The 14,985-nt window shown below is 46.6% G+C and overlaps 1 long non-coding RNA gene across 1 annotated transcript in view; it reads right to left on the bottom strand.

The window, feature by feature from the left end:
• Window positions 1-14,985, bottom strand: part of LOC110261110 — a 24,269-nt gene continuing 9,284 nt past the window's right edge. Inside the window, exons 2-3 of the long non-coding RNA XR_002344934.1 lie at window positions 4,348-4,502; window positions 1-165 (exon numbers count right to left, since the gene is read on the bottom strand). This is a non-coding gene — a long non-coding RNA (uncharacterized LOC110261110). The remainder of the gene's footprint in view (window positions 166-4,347; window positions 4,503-14,985) is intronic.

Consider the following 14,985-nt stretch of genomic DNA (forward strand, 5'->3'; position numbering starts at 1 on the left):
TGACTGAAAGGAGCTTGTTTTGAATAACAAAAGACACCTTGATCATTCTAATCACTGTGGAAATTCCAAGGATTCCAGAGGAAAACCAAATATACATTTCTTATAAACACAATATCACAGCTGGAGTTCTTCTAGCTTTTGTCCTGGCCCTTCTTCTGTATCAGTCTATAAAAAAAGAGACAAAGATGATTAAACAAAGTCAGATGTCACTCCATTTCGACGTCCTTTTGCACTTTAACAAGAATTGAACTTCCTTTTCATGACTTATAGGGCTGTAGTAGGCAGAATAATGAATCCCCCAAAAGGTTGCCATAGACTGAATATTTTTGTCCCTCTAAAATTCTTACATTGAAACCTAACCCCCAAAGTGATGGTATTTAGAGGTGGTGCCTTTGGGAGGTGAGTAGTTCATGAGGGTGGGACCCCCATAAATGGGGTTAGTGCCCTTATGAAAGAGACTCCAGGGAGCTCCCTTGCCCCTTCCACCCGGGGAGGACACAGTGAGAAGATAGTCTTCCAACTACACGAAATGAACTCTCACTCACACACGCCAACAGTGCCTTGATCTTGAACTTCCCATGCTCCAGAGCTGTGAGAAGTAAATTTCTGTGGTTTATAAGCTACCCAGTCTGTGGTATTTTTGTTGACAGAGCCCAAATGGAGTGGGACAGATGCCCAGGTCCTAATTCCCAAAACCTGTGAATCTTACCTTATGTGGCAAAAGGGACTTTACAGATGAATTAGGTTAAAGAGCTTAAAATAGGGAGATTATCCTGGATTACCTGAATGGGCCCAGTGTAATCACAAGGATCTTTATAAGAGCAGGGCAGGAGGGTCAGAGTCAGAGTAGGTGTTACACTGCTGACAGAAGGAACCACAAGCCAAGGAATGGATTCTTTTCCCCCCCCTTCACCTTTTAGGGCCATATAGGCAGCATTTGGAGCTCCCCAGGTGGGGGTCAAACAGGAGCTGTAGCTGCTGGCCTACACCATAGCCACAGTAACATGGGAACTGAGCCATGTCTCTGACCCACACCACAGCTCACAACAATGTCGGATCCTTAACCCACTGAGCTAGACCAGGGACCGAACCCACAACCTCATGGACACTAGTTGGATTTGTTTCCACTGCGCCACAACAGGAACTCCCAAGGAATGGATTCTTGATGAAAGCAAGGAAATGGATTCTCCCCTAGAGCTTCTGAAGGGAAGTCCTGCCAACACTTTAACTCCGTGAACCCATTTCAGACATCTGACCTCCAGAATTATAAATTGTCTTGAGAAAATTTTAGGTTTTTTTTTTTTTTTTTTTTTTTTTTTTTTTTTGGCTGCACCTGTAGCATGTGGAAATTCCTCGGCTAGGGACTGAACCCATGTCACAGCTATAACCAGAGCAACAGCAGTGACAATGCCAGATCCTTAATCCACATAAGACATAAGGGACAACATCCTTAAGGTACTAAATTTGTCATGATTTGTTGCAGCAGGATAAGGACCCTTTATGATGTGGCCCTCCTAACTCTAACCTATTGCTCTCCCCTCACTTAGCTTGCTTTAGCCTCAGTATCGAGTCCTTTCCTGCCCCAGAGTCTTTGTGCGTGCTAGTCCCCCTGCTAATAATGGCTTTCCCCAGCTCTTACATGTCTGCTTCCTCCATATCTCAGCTCAAATGTCACCCCCATAGAGAAAGCCTCCCTGACCAGCCTGTTAAAAGCAGACATCCCTCTCGTAACCAATCAACAATCCTATGGGCCTTTCTGGACAGACCCACTCATGTCCTCCACCAGCCTCTTGCTTGTAGAAAAGTTTTAGCCCCCTAGGCCTTTCCTGAGTTCCAAAAATAATCAGAGAAGTGAGAAAATGTAGAAACAAAGGAAAACAGTCAAACAAGACAAAATAATAATAGTTTAGGCATTAAACAAAGTCAAGGATATTTAGTTCCTCCTCCTCAAGGGCTATAGATAATATTCTCGGACCCTTGTCCTTTGAGCTGTTTTGCAGATACTAAAACCCCCACCTGGTGGGAGCAGTTAACTGTAGCTGCCCACAAGCACATAGAACCCCGATCCTTGGAGCCAGAGGCTGATGCTGATTCCCAACTAGGTCACCACTGTTGGGGATGTGGCTCAGATTGTCAGTGTCAAAAAATGAGACACATGAACATGGGGAGATCTTGACAAGGCTCTTTAGTTCTGCAGAAGGGCACGGGTGCTCAAAAAGCATGTGCAAAGAGAAAAGACCCTCCCTATTTATCCCTAACACAGGGGATGTACCTGTCCCCTTCCCATGGGTCAGGTCAGGGTGCACATTCTTCTCGGTTGGCTAATTTTAAACAAATTGTTACTGGGAGAAGAGACGGGGGGGGGGGGGGGATCGCAGGAAGGCATTTCAGCTGAAACCAAAGCAAAATGGAGTCACCAAGACTTCCTCTGATAGAAAGACATTATGTTACTTTCCACACCACCAACCACTCAGGCTGAGCAGGATCTCGACCTGTTTGCGCCATGATGGTTAAACCCGCTTGCCACTCAGATGTCAAAGGACCATCCAAGGGCGATAAAAAGGTGGTCCCCAGTTCCAGGAAAAGCCCTGCCTATTCCCAGAACACCAGGGTTTATGCCTCCCTCTTGTTAACCCTGCCTATAAAGTCTTACTTTAATCATCCCCCAGGGGAAAAGTTAATTTGTGAAGGAAGTTCCAAGTTCTCCATTCTCTGGCCATTGAATAAATGCATGGCTTCAACCTCAGCTTCAGTTCCATCTTTGGCTGTGTGAAACCTAGCAGAGGAAGAACAGTCCCTGCCAAGGCCTGGGACCTCATTCAGGCTACTGCCCAAGTGGGGCCCATAAGACCTAATTCAGTCCCCAGCTGTCACATCCCTGTTTCTCTCCTAACATTTATCACATCTGAAGGGATTCTTGTTTATTTGTTCATTATCTCTTTTCTCTCGAAATTGCCAGTTCCTGGAGAGTTGGAAATTTGCTGCCTCGCTCTTTGCTGTGTTCCTGGCACACAGAACAGTGCCTGGCACACACTAGGTGCTTAAGAAATGCTTGCTAGGAGTTCTTCTTGCGGCGCAGCAGAAACCAATCTGGCTAGTATCCATGAAGACACAGGTTTGATCTCTGGCCTCACTCAGTAGGTTAAGGATTCAGTGTTGCTGTGAGCTGTGGTGTAGGCTGGCAGCTGTAGCTCTGATTCCACCCCTAGCCTGGGAACCTCCATATGCTGCAGGTGAGGCCCTAAAAAGCAAAAAAAAAAAAAAAAAAGAAAGAAAGAAAAAAAAAATTCCTAAATAAAAATATCTTTCTGGTGTTCCCATTACGGCTCAGTGGTAATGAACCAGACTGGTATCCATGAAGACATGGGCTCAATCCCTGGCCTCACTCGGTGAGTTAAGGATCCGGCATTGATGTGAACTGCTGGGTAGGTCAAAAACGAGGCTTGAATCCCGAGTTGCTGTGTCTGTGGTGTAGGCCCCTAGCCTGGGAACTTCCATATGCTGTGGATGGAGCCCTAAAAAGACAAACAAGGAGTACCCATCATGGCTCAGTGGTTAACGAATCCGACTAGGAACCATGAGGTTGCAGGTTTGATCCCTGGCCTCGCTCAGTGGGTTAAGGATCCAGCGTTGCTGTGAGCTGTGGTGTAGGTTGCAGACACGGCTCGGATCTGGCGTTGCTGTGGCTGTGATGTAGGTTGGCGGCTACAGCTCCGATTCGACCCCTAGACTGGGAACCTCCATATGCTGCGGATGTGGCCCTAAAAATACCAAAAAAAAAAAAAAAAGAAACAAACAAAAACTTCCTGAAAATAAAAAAAAAAGCTTGCTGAATGAATGTGCGTCAGTCTTCCTAAGGATTAATGTTCCCTCCCATTCCAGAGCTGTGCCTAGAAGTAGATTCTTTTTCCTATGTGAGAGGCTTAAACCTATGCCGGGAGTTCCCGTCGTGGCGCAGTGGTTAACGAATCCGACTAGGAACCATGAGGTTGTGGGTTCGATCCCTGGCCTTGCTCAGTGGGTTAATGATCCGGCGTTGTCGTGAGCTGTGGTGTAGGTCGCAGATGTGGCTCGGATCCCAAGTTGCTGTGGCTCTGGCGTAGGCCAGTGGCTACAGCTCCGATTGAACCCCTAGCCTGGGAACCTCCACATGGGAGCGGCCCAAAGAAATAGCAAAAAAGAAAAGACAAAAAAAAAAAACAAAAACAAAAAACCTATGCCGGCTCACAAATACGTATAAAGCACAAAACATTTTTTTAACACCATCATTCATTTTTCCAAGACCCAGTGGGGGAGAAAGGAGAAAATCCCAAGCCAAAGATGGAAGTGAAGGGTTAGAGCATCTACCACCTGAGGAGGAGGAGGAGGGTGGCTGGAGCCAGAGCTGCCTCATCCATGAAGTGCCATGCAAGTGTCATCCTACCTCCCTCAGCTGGGCCGGATAACCTCAGCTTGCATGAGTTATCTCACAACAGAGGCCCCAGCAAGGAACACGGTGCCACCTGAAAAACAAACCCAGAGAGTTTGGGAGGGGCCAGAAAGAGGGAGGGAGACAACCAACTGCCCAAAATCTTGGGCGCTAGAATCCATCTTGGCTGAGAGATGCACGTGCCACCAGGAGGGACCCTGAGTCAGACTAAACATGGGCCACCATATTCAGTGCCAGAGACAAGCCAGAGGCTGTGAGTTCCCATAAAACCTGAGGCTGTGAGTCACGTGGCAGAGCAGTTCTGGGTTTCCTCACTCTGCTACTAGCTGCTTTCTGCCCGGATGCCCCTTCCCAATAAACTCTTGCTTTGTTGGCATATGTGCCTCCTCTGACCGTTCATTTCCAAGTGTGAGACAAGACCCTGGAAGGTCCCCCTTCCTGCAAACAGACCTGTTAGGTTATGGTCAGTTTATTTATAGGAAAACTGGGCATGTTGTTGTGATAGTTATAATGAGGCAAAAGTAGCTGGGCCAGGGATTGAACCCACACCACAACAGTGACCGAAGCCACAACAGTGAACCTGCTGTACCACCAGGGAATTCCTTATTCTCCCATAATCTGTAAATTTAATGTGTTTAAGTTTGATTTTAGTGTCAAACCCAAGTTCATGTGCCCCACGCACAGGCACGGTGAGAATACACAAACTGAAAAAGTTGGACTGGAGCTGAGAAAGGGTTATTGCAAGGGCCAAGGGAGGAAAACGGGCAGCTTGTGTTCAAAACCCCCACACTTCCCAGGGTTTTCTGGGGAAGAGTTTTTAAAGGCAAAATTTGGGGTCGAAGGGCTGCAAGGTGTGTGACTCTCTTCTGATTGGTTGGTGGCGAGGTGACAGGTTAACATTCCAGGAATCTGGTGCTTAGCCAGAAGTTACCATCTCCACCTGGGCGGGAGCCCTAGTTTCTACCGAAGAATTCCAATATATATGTGTACTCCTTTGAGGAGAAACTGGGACACCGCCCCAAGGCCGCTCCTTTGTTTCTGCCTCTCCTCCCTTCCCTCTGAAGGTTTACAAGCTAGAAACAAAGCTTTTATACCTGGATGGGCTGCACAGGGTCCTGCTGGGTTTCCATAGGGTTATTTTGTTGGGCTAACTCTAGGCTGTCAGGTCCCAGGCTAGGGGTGTAATCAGAGCTGGCCTACACCACAGCGGGAGCTACACAGGATCCGAGCTGCCTCTGCAATACATACCACAGCTCATGGCAATGCCAGATCCCCGACCCCACTGAGCAAGGCCAAGTATCGAACCCTCATCCTCATGGATACTAATTGGATTTGTTCCCACTGCGCCACAATGGGAACTCCCTCTGGTTTGATTTTTTTTTTTTTTTTTTTTTTTCCTGAGGGGCCTCACCCGCGGCATGTGGAGATTCCCAGGCTAGGGGTCGAATCGGAGCCGTAGCCTCTGGCCTATGCCACAGCCACAGCAACGCCAGATCTGAGCTGCATCTGTGATCTATACCACAGCTCATAGCAATGCTGGATCCTTAACCCAAGGAGCGAGGCCAAGGATCGAACCCACAACCTCATGGTTCCTAGTCGGATTTGTTAACCACTGAGCCACAACAGGAACTCCTCTGGTTTGATTCTTGATCTGGGGAGTTCCATAAGCGCTAAAAAGTATCTATATGTCGGGTATTGTGGGTTTAGCATTTATGCAAATCCCAGTCTTAAGCATCCTTGGATTCCTGCTGTAGGCACAGTGGGTTAAGAATCCCCAACTGCAGTGGCTCTGTCGCTGAGGAGGCTGGGGTTCGATCCCTGGCCTGGGAACTTCCATATGCCTCAGGTATGGCCATTTAAAAAAAAGAAAAAAAAAGGATTTGCCCCACAGGCATTTCTGTTTCTCTTGTGACTTGGTCATGGCTTTGACACGGTCTATCTATCTGATTTATCCTCTGCTCTTCCAGACTACTTGCCTTCCCCTTTTTTGGCTGTCAAGTGACATTGAAAAGATTGGCAGATTTGACAATGTTTTAGCATGTGCTGTTTTAGGAATATCTCTCTCCCTTGAATATTTAATTGGTAAGTTTGTGCCCAAATATCTATCTGTTTGGGGAATAAACTCTCTAGTGTTTTTTTATTTTTTTGTGGTTGATAGAATTTTATTGGTTATGGAAAAGTTAATCTTTTTTTATTACTCAATGAATTTATTACATTTATGGTTGTACAATGATCATCACAATCCAATTTTATTCCCTAGTGTTTTAATTATTTTTGATGTTATAATTCCAGTTAATTGATCTACTTCCTATTTATATTGTCTTTCTGAGTTTTACCTCTCTGGGTGCTGAGACATGGTTAAGATTGTCAAACCTAGTGTATAGTTTCTCATAGTGGTTTTCTCTACTGGTTATCTGTTTATTAGACAATTATTTGTTTTCCATTGGGGCACCAAATTATCAGCCCATTGGCTACTTGCCTGTGGATCAGGAATTCAAGACAACTTCAGGATGTCCTTCCTGTAAACTCTTCTTGGCAACAGTACTGATTTGAATTCATCTGATTGAGCTGGCTTGTCTGTCCTGCCACCTGCTAGTGATTCCTTTGTCAACGAAAAATTAATCAGTCAACTAAGAAAAAAATAAAAAATTTTCTTGGAGCCAAATCTGAGGAGAACTCCTCTGTCTCTTGTCAATCTTCATTTTGTTTCTGGCCAGTCTGATGACTTGTAAGGGCTTGGGTTCACCTACTGATAGCTTCTTTCTCAAGTTCAGTAAAAGTGACTGTGTGTTCATTATCTCATTCTTTTTTTTTTTTTTTTTTTTTTTTTGTCGTTTGTCTTTTGTTGTTGTTGTTGCTATTTCTTGGGCCGCTCCCGCGGCATATGGAGGTTCCCAGGCTAGGGGTCAATGGAGCTGTAACCACCGGCCTACGCCAGAGCCACAGCAACTCGGGATCCGAGCCGTGTCTGCAACCTACACCACAGCTCACGGCAATGCCGGATCGTTAACCCACTGAGCAAGGGCAGGGACCGAACCCGCAACCTCATGGTTCCTAGTCGGATTCGTTAACCACTGCGCCACCACGGGAACTCCCCATTATCTCATTCTTGACTTTTGTATTGTGGGCTGTTAACAACCTTTGCTGATATATGGATGATGGGAGTGGAAGAGCCATTTCCCCACAGGACTCGGTATTGACAAACCTTGCTTGGAGTTCCTGTTGTGGTTCAGTGGTTAACGAATCTGACTAGGAACCATGAGGTTGTGGGTTCTATCCCTGGCCTTGCTCAGTGGGTTAATGATCCGGCGTTGCCGTGAGCTGTGGTGTAGGTTGTAGATGCGGCTTGGATCCTGCATTGCTATGGCTCTGGTGTGGGCCGGCGGCTGTGGCTCCGGTTTGACCCCTGGGAACCTCCATATGCCACAGGAACGGCCCTAAAAAAGGCAAAAAGACAAAACAAAAAACAAAAAACAAAAAACCTTGCTTAACATTGTTGTCATGGAAAGAGCATGAATCTGGAAGTCAGAAAGACGTCTGGCTCTGCCTATTCTGTCTGTGAATTCAATCTCAATGCCATGCTTGGCTGTGTGAGTTCGCCGTGACCAGAAGGGGGCACTCTCTCAGGTTGCAGCTAGAAACTACAAACGTGGGCTCTCCCAAGCCTTCTCAACTTTGTGCACACTTCTCCTGCCGGGAGGCTGACCCTCTCCTCAGCTGGCTGCGTTCTATGCAGACTTCAGATTTCAGCTCCGATGATTCCTCCTCTGGGGAGTCAGATGGCTTCCCCACTTGCTAGTTGGGCTTAACGGCCATATGCCTCAACTTCATCTGTAGAATGAGATGCTACTTCATGGCACTATTGTGAAGAGGATATGAGCCAATACAAACAAGGGTCCCTGGCAAATAGAAAGCACTTAATAAATTATGATTAACTTATCATTACTAATAATATTGTTAGTAATTATTATTTATTTTCCTAATACTTGTTATCTTAGTATTCTTCAGCTTTTCTGCTCCAAAAGAGGCTGTGTTCCCTCCTCTCTGTTCCATGGCCTTTTCTTTTTTTGGGGGGTGAGAGGGGTGTGTCCATGGCATGTGGAAGTTCCTGGGCCAGGGATCGAACCTGCCCCACAACAGTGACCTGAGCTGCTGCAATGACAACACTGATCAATCTTTAACCTGCTGTGACAAGGGAACTCTTTTTTTAAATTATTAATTTTAATTGATTTATAATACTGTGCCAGTTTCCACTGTACAGCAAAGTGACTCAGTTACACACACACACACACACACACACACACACACACTCACATTTAAAAAAAATTTTCCATCATGGTCTATCCTAGAAGGTTGGATGTAGTTCCCTGTGCTATACAGCAGACCTTGTTTCTCCTTTCTATTTTGGGGGCTGCTCAGTTCCTAATGTGAGACCAGGCACTTTTGGACTCGAGGTCAAAGTGGAATAATATAATAGAAAGAGAATGGGGTTTGGAACTCACTGGAAATGAGCACCTAACTTTGCCTACAATCTCCGTGACTACTTGAACAAGGCCCCTCATCTCTCTGGACTTGGCCTCCTCATCTATAGAAGGAAAAGTTTGTACCTGCCTCAGGGCTTTTCTGGACTGAAGGCATTCAAAGCACCTGGCTTTGGAGTTGGGATCGATGAATAGTTATTTACTAGCAACTTATCAAACTGTAAGTTGCATGAAAGAACGTGACAGATGAGATGCGACAGCCTCGATGCGGGAACATCAGCCCATATCCAGGACTCAAAGAAGGTCTGGGGGAGAGAGCCCTTGGCAAACAATTCTCCTTCTCTAGGGTTACCAGAACAGGAACACAGAGGAAACAGATTGAAGCCTCATTCCCAGATGCTGAGCACTTGGCTTCTCTGTGAGCTGCCACCATGCCCGGTTGCTAAGCTGTCTAGCAAGCAGGGTCCTACAGCCTTCAGGGGCAGTTTCTAGGATGCATGTTTCCTCATCCTCATCTTGGCATTGACTGCCCCCTAGTGGTCATCGTCTACACAACAGGGGGTACCAGCTGAATTCCCCAAAAGGGTTGGACCCTGGCCAACCCTTTGGGCCGTGTGTCCTCGCTCTCCCGTGGCAGTTTGGCTCTATCTTGTGACTTTACACGTTTTCCACGTGCTCCCAAAATGACATCCCCAGCCCTGAAATCCAGACTTGAAGATCCAGCCTCCACCTGTCCTCTCCATTGGAATATTTAATGGGAGTCTCAGTCTGAATGTCTCCAAAACGGAGCTCCTCATCCTCTTCCAACTTTGCTCCTCCCACAGTCCTCCCCATCCCACTGTGGCAGCTCCATCCTTCCAGTTGCTCAGGTTAAACTGCAGAGAGCCCTCCTTGACCTTGACTCATTGACTCATCTCTTTTCTTCTTTTTTGGCTTTTTAGGGCCACACTCGCGGCTTACGAAAGTTCCCAGGCTAGGGGTTGAATCAGAGCTGTAACTGCTGGCCTACACCACAGCCACAGCAACGCAGGATCCGAGCCGAGTCTGCAAGCTACACCACAGATCACGGCAACGCTGGATCCTTAACCCACTGAGCAAGGCCAGGGATTGAACCCACGTCCTCATGGATACTAGTCAGGTTTGTTACCTGTGAGCCACGACGGGAAATCCTCATCTTTTTTATTCACACCCCATGTCCAATATGTCAACAAATCCTATGGAGAGTACCTTCAAAACATGTCCAGCAAATGACTACTTCTTGCTATCTTACAATATTTCTAGACTTTTATTAAAATTGCCTCCTGGAGTTCCCATTGTGGCGCAGCAGAGACGAATCCAACTGGGAACCATGAGGTTGTGGGTTCGATCCCTGGCCTTGCTCAGTGGATTAAGGATCTAGTGTTGCCATGAGCTGTGGTGTGGTTCGCAGACATGGCTCAGATCTGGCATTGCTGTGGCTGTGGTGTAGGCCGGTGGCTACAGCTCTGATTAGACCCCTAGCCTGGGAACCTCCATATGCCACGGGTGTGGCCCTAAGAAGGACAAAAGACAAAAAAATAAAAGAAAATAAAATTGTCTCCTATCTGGCCCTGCAGTATCTGGCCTTGCTCAGTGGTTCTCATCTCAGAGAAAAAGCGAAGTCCTTACAATGATCTCTAGGGCTCCACATAATCGGACTTACCTCCCGTCACTTTCCGCATTGCTGCATTCACAACACACTGTGGTTGCTTGTGCCAGGCGTGTTCCTGCCTCAGGGCCACTGCACCTGCTGTCCCCTCTGCCTAGTACATTCTTCAGAGAACTGCATGGCTGGCTCCCTTGCTTTCTTCAGATCTTTACTCAAAGACCCTTCCTCGTGAGGCCTTCCCGAGCTGTCTTATCAAAATGTCAGCATGGCTCTGACATTAAACATCTCCGGCCATGCTTGTTTTTCCCTCTTTTTTTTTTTTTTTTTTTTTTTTTTTGGTCTTTTTTCCATTTCTTGGGCCACTCCCACGGCATATGGGAGGTTCCCAGGCTAGGGGTCGAATTGGAGCTGTAGCCGCCGGCCTACACCAGAGCCACAGCAACGCAGGATCCGAGCCGCGTCTGCAGCCTACACCACAGCTCACTGCAACGCCGGATCGTTAACCCACTGAGCAAGGGCAGGGATCGAACCCGCAACCTCATGGTTCCTAGTCGGATTCGTTAACCACTGCGCCACGACGGGAACTCCCTGTTTTTCCCTCTTAATATTTTTTGCTCTTAAATACCCCATACATTTTACTCCTTTATCCTTCTCTGGAATGTAAGTTCCACAGGGTAGAGTTTCATTTATTTTGTTCTCTAAAGTATCTTAATACCTAAACAGAGGTCAGCGATATTTGAAAGTGAGCGATATTTGAAAGTGAATTTACATCCTTCCTTTATTGATCTATTTTTTTGTCTTTTTCTAGGGTCGCACCCTCGGCATATGGAGGTTCCCAGGCTAGGGGTCTAATCAGAGCTGTAGCTACCGGCCTACACCACAGCCACAGCAACATGGGATCTAAGCCGTGTCTTCGACCTACACCACAGCTCACGGCAACACCGGATCCTTAACCCACTGAGCAAGGCCAGGGATCAAACCCGAAACCTCATTGTTCCTAGTCGGACTCGTTAACCACTGCGCCATGACGGGACTCCTACATACTTCCTTTAATTTAACTCTCCCAACAATCCGATAGGATACTTTAGTATTGTCTCCATTTTATTTTATTTTTGCTTTTTAAGGCCTCGCCCAAGACATGTGGAGGTTCCCAGGCTAGAGGTCAAATTGGAGCTATAGCTGCCTGCTTACACCACAGCCACAGCAACACAAGATCTGAGCCACGTCTGCGACCTACACCACAGCTCGTGGCAACGCCGGATCCTTAATCCACTGAGTGAGGCCAGGGATCAAACCCACAGCCTCATGGTTCCTAGTCAGATTCGTTTCCACTGCACCACAATGGGAACTCGTCTCCATTTTATAGATGAGAAAACTGAGCCACAGAGAGGTTGTCACTTGCTTAAGGGTCACACAGCAGGGAAGAGGGACCCGGGGGAATATTCTAACCCCCTTACCTACCAGTCTTATTTATTATCATTATTGGTATTCAGATTTCTCATCATTTTTTTTTTTTTTTTTTTAGGGCTGCATCCATGGCATATGGAGGTTCCCAGGCTGGGGGTCTAATCAGAGCTACAGCTGCCAGCCTACGCCAGAGCCACAGCAATTCAGGATCTGAGCCCCGTCTGCAGCCTACACCACAGCTCACGGCAACGCCGGATCCTTAACCCACTGAGTGAGGCCAGGGATCGAACCTACAACCTCATGGTTCCTAGTTGGATTTGTTAACCACTGAGCCACGACAGGAACTCCCAAACAGTGCTCTCTTTGTAGATTCATTGTGAGGATTATGTGTGATAAAGCATGTGACAAGCTCACAGCCAGTGACTGGAGTGTTGCAAACACTTAAGAAGTGATTACTGGAGTTCCTGTTGTGGCTCAGGGGTTAAGAACCAGACTAGTATCCATGAGGATGTGGGTTCGATCCTTGGCATCGCTTTGTGGGTTAAGGATCTGGTGTTGCCCTGAGCTGTGGTGTGGGTCATAGACCAGGCTTGGATCTGGCTGTGGCTAAGTCTGGCAGCTGCAGCTCTGATTTGACCTCTAGCCTGAGAACTTCCATATGCTGCAGGTGTGGCCCTAAAAAGAAAAAAAAGTGATTGCAAGCAATATGAAAAGGTCTACAAGGAGTTCATAAGAAGTAGGAACATTTCAGGCACTGATTTAATATATATCATTGCATTTAATATAATTTCTGCATGGAAACTCTTATGTATTCTTCAGGGCCCAAGTCAGAAATGCTCTTCTCTGGGAAGACTTTCCTGACATCCCAGTGTACCTCACGTTTCTGTTAAGGTTGGAAATTATATAACGGTTTTGTTCATTTCTTTATCTGTTTAATTTGAAGTCCCTACCAGGCTATGAGCTCCGGAGGACCAGTTTTTTGTTGTTGTTGGTGGTGGGTTTTTTTGGTGGCACCCACGGCATATGGAAGTTCCTGGGCCAGGGATTGAATCTGAGTCACAGCTTTGACCTACGCCATGGCTGCACCAATGCCAGATCCTTAACCCACTGGGCCATAGCAGGAACTCTGAGAACTAGTTTTTTTGGGGGGTCCTGAAGCACAGACAGTTTGAGGGCCCTCTTTAAAATATGGAATTAGGAGTTCCTGCTGTGGTGCAACAAGATTGGCTGTGTCTCTGCAGCACCAGGACACATGTTTGATCCCTGGCCCGGCACAGTGGGATAAAGGATCTAGTGTTGCTGCAGCTGCGGTGTAGGTATCTGCAAGATCAGTGGGAACTCCAAAGCTCTGCTTTTTCATAAGACTCATTCCATTCGCACCTTTTGCTAACTAGGGTGAAGAGCTTTAGACCAAACTATAATTTTTTCTCTCTCTTTTTTTTTTGAGGTTGGTTTTATTGTTTTTTATCTAAAAAAAAACTTTTTTAAGATTGATTTTTTTTTTGGCTGCACTTACAGTATGTGGAAATTCCTGGGCCAGGGATAGAATCCAAGCTGCAGCTGCAACCTATGCCACAGCTGCGGCAGTGCTGGATCCTTAACCCACTTATGCCACAGTGGGAACTCTGATTTTTTATTTTGGCTGCGCCCACGGCATGCAGAAGTTCCCAGAGCAGACACTGAACTTATGCCACAGCTGTAACCAGAACTACAGGAGTGAGAATGCTAGATCCTTAACTCATTGCACTGCCAGGGAACTCCTGGTGGTTGTTTTTTTTTTCTTTTCTTTCTTTTTTTTTTTTTTTTTTTGCTGGTAGAAATTAAACTTTTATTTCATGTTGAATTCTTTTTAAAAATTAACAAAATTTTTTGGAGTTCCTGTTGTGGTGCAGTGGAAACAAATCCGACTAGGAACCATGAGGTTACGGGTTCGATCCCCTGCCTTGCTCAGTGGGTTAAGCATCCTGCGTTGCTGTGGCTGTGGTGCAGGCTTGCAGCTACAGCTCGGATTCAACCCCTAGCCTGGGAACCTCCATATGCCACGAGTACAGCCCTAGAAAAGACAAAAAAAAAAAAAAAAAAAAAGAAAAGAGAGAGAGAGAGAGAGAGAAAGAACAGATACTCTTAATCATCTTCATTCTTTGCATCATCAAGACTTTCTACATCTTGGAGTTCCCATTGTGGCTCAGTGGTTAACAAATACGACTAGGAACCATGAGGTTGAGGGTTTGATCCCTGGCCTTGCTCAGTGGGTTAAGGATCTGGTGTTGCCCTGAGCTGTGGTGTAGGTTGCAGACGTGGCTTGGATCCTGCGTTGCTGTGGCTCTGGCGGCTGCAGCTCCAATTAGACCCCTAGCCTGGGAACCTCCATATGCCATGGGAGCGGCCCTAGAAAAGGCAAAAAGACAAAAAAAAAAAAAAAAAAAAAAAAAAGATTTTCTACATCTTGTTCTGAAGGATGAACAAAAGTTTGAGGTATATGTTTCAGAAGATAATCCAAAGCAAGAAAACCCCCTAGGTTCACCCAGACACTTGGCACCTTCCACCATCCACACCACACACACCCCATTCCGGGTAATGCCTTGGTGAAGCGTCTCCTGTCCTGAGCATGTAGTACAGCTTGGCCTGTCCCCAGTCCACAAACATGACTCATCTCCCAGAAGCAAGCTGGGTAAAGGTACCAGTTTCTCTTCTTGGAGACCATCCTTATCCAATAGGGCATGTCGTTACAGTAATGTCCACAGAGCCAGATCTTTTTTTTTTTTTTTTTTTTTTTGCTTTTTAGGGCGGCACCCATGGCTTATGGAGTTTCCCAGGCTAGGGGTAGAATCAGAGCTACAGCTGCCGGCCTACACCACAGCCACAGCAATGCAGGATCCCAGCCGTGTCAGTGACCTACACCACAACTTGTGGCAACATCAGATTCTTAATCCATTGAGCAAGGCCAGGGATAGAACCTACATCGCATGGATGCTAGTCAGATTCCTTTCTGCTGTGCCATGATGGGAACTTCCACAGAGCCAGGTCTTAAGGGAAGGTTG

This window comes from Sus scrofa, chromosome 6 (assembly GCF_000003025.6).
Source record: "Sus scrofa isolate TJ Tabasco breed Duroc chromosome 6, Sscrofa11.1, whole genome shotgun sequence".
Classification (NCBI taxonomy): Eukaryota; Metazoa; Chordata; class Mammalia; order Artiodactyla; family Suidae; genus Sus; species Sus scrofa.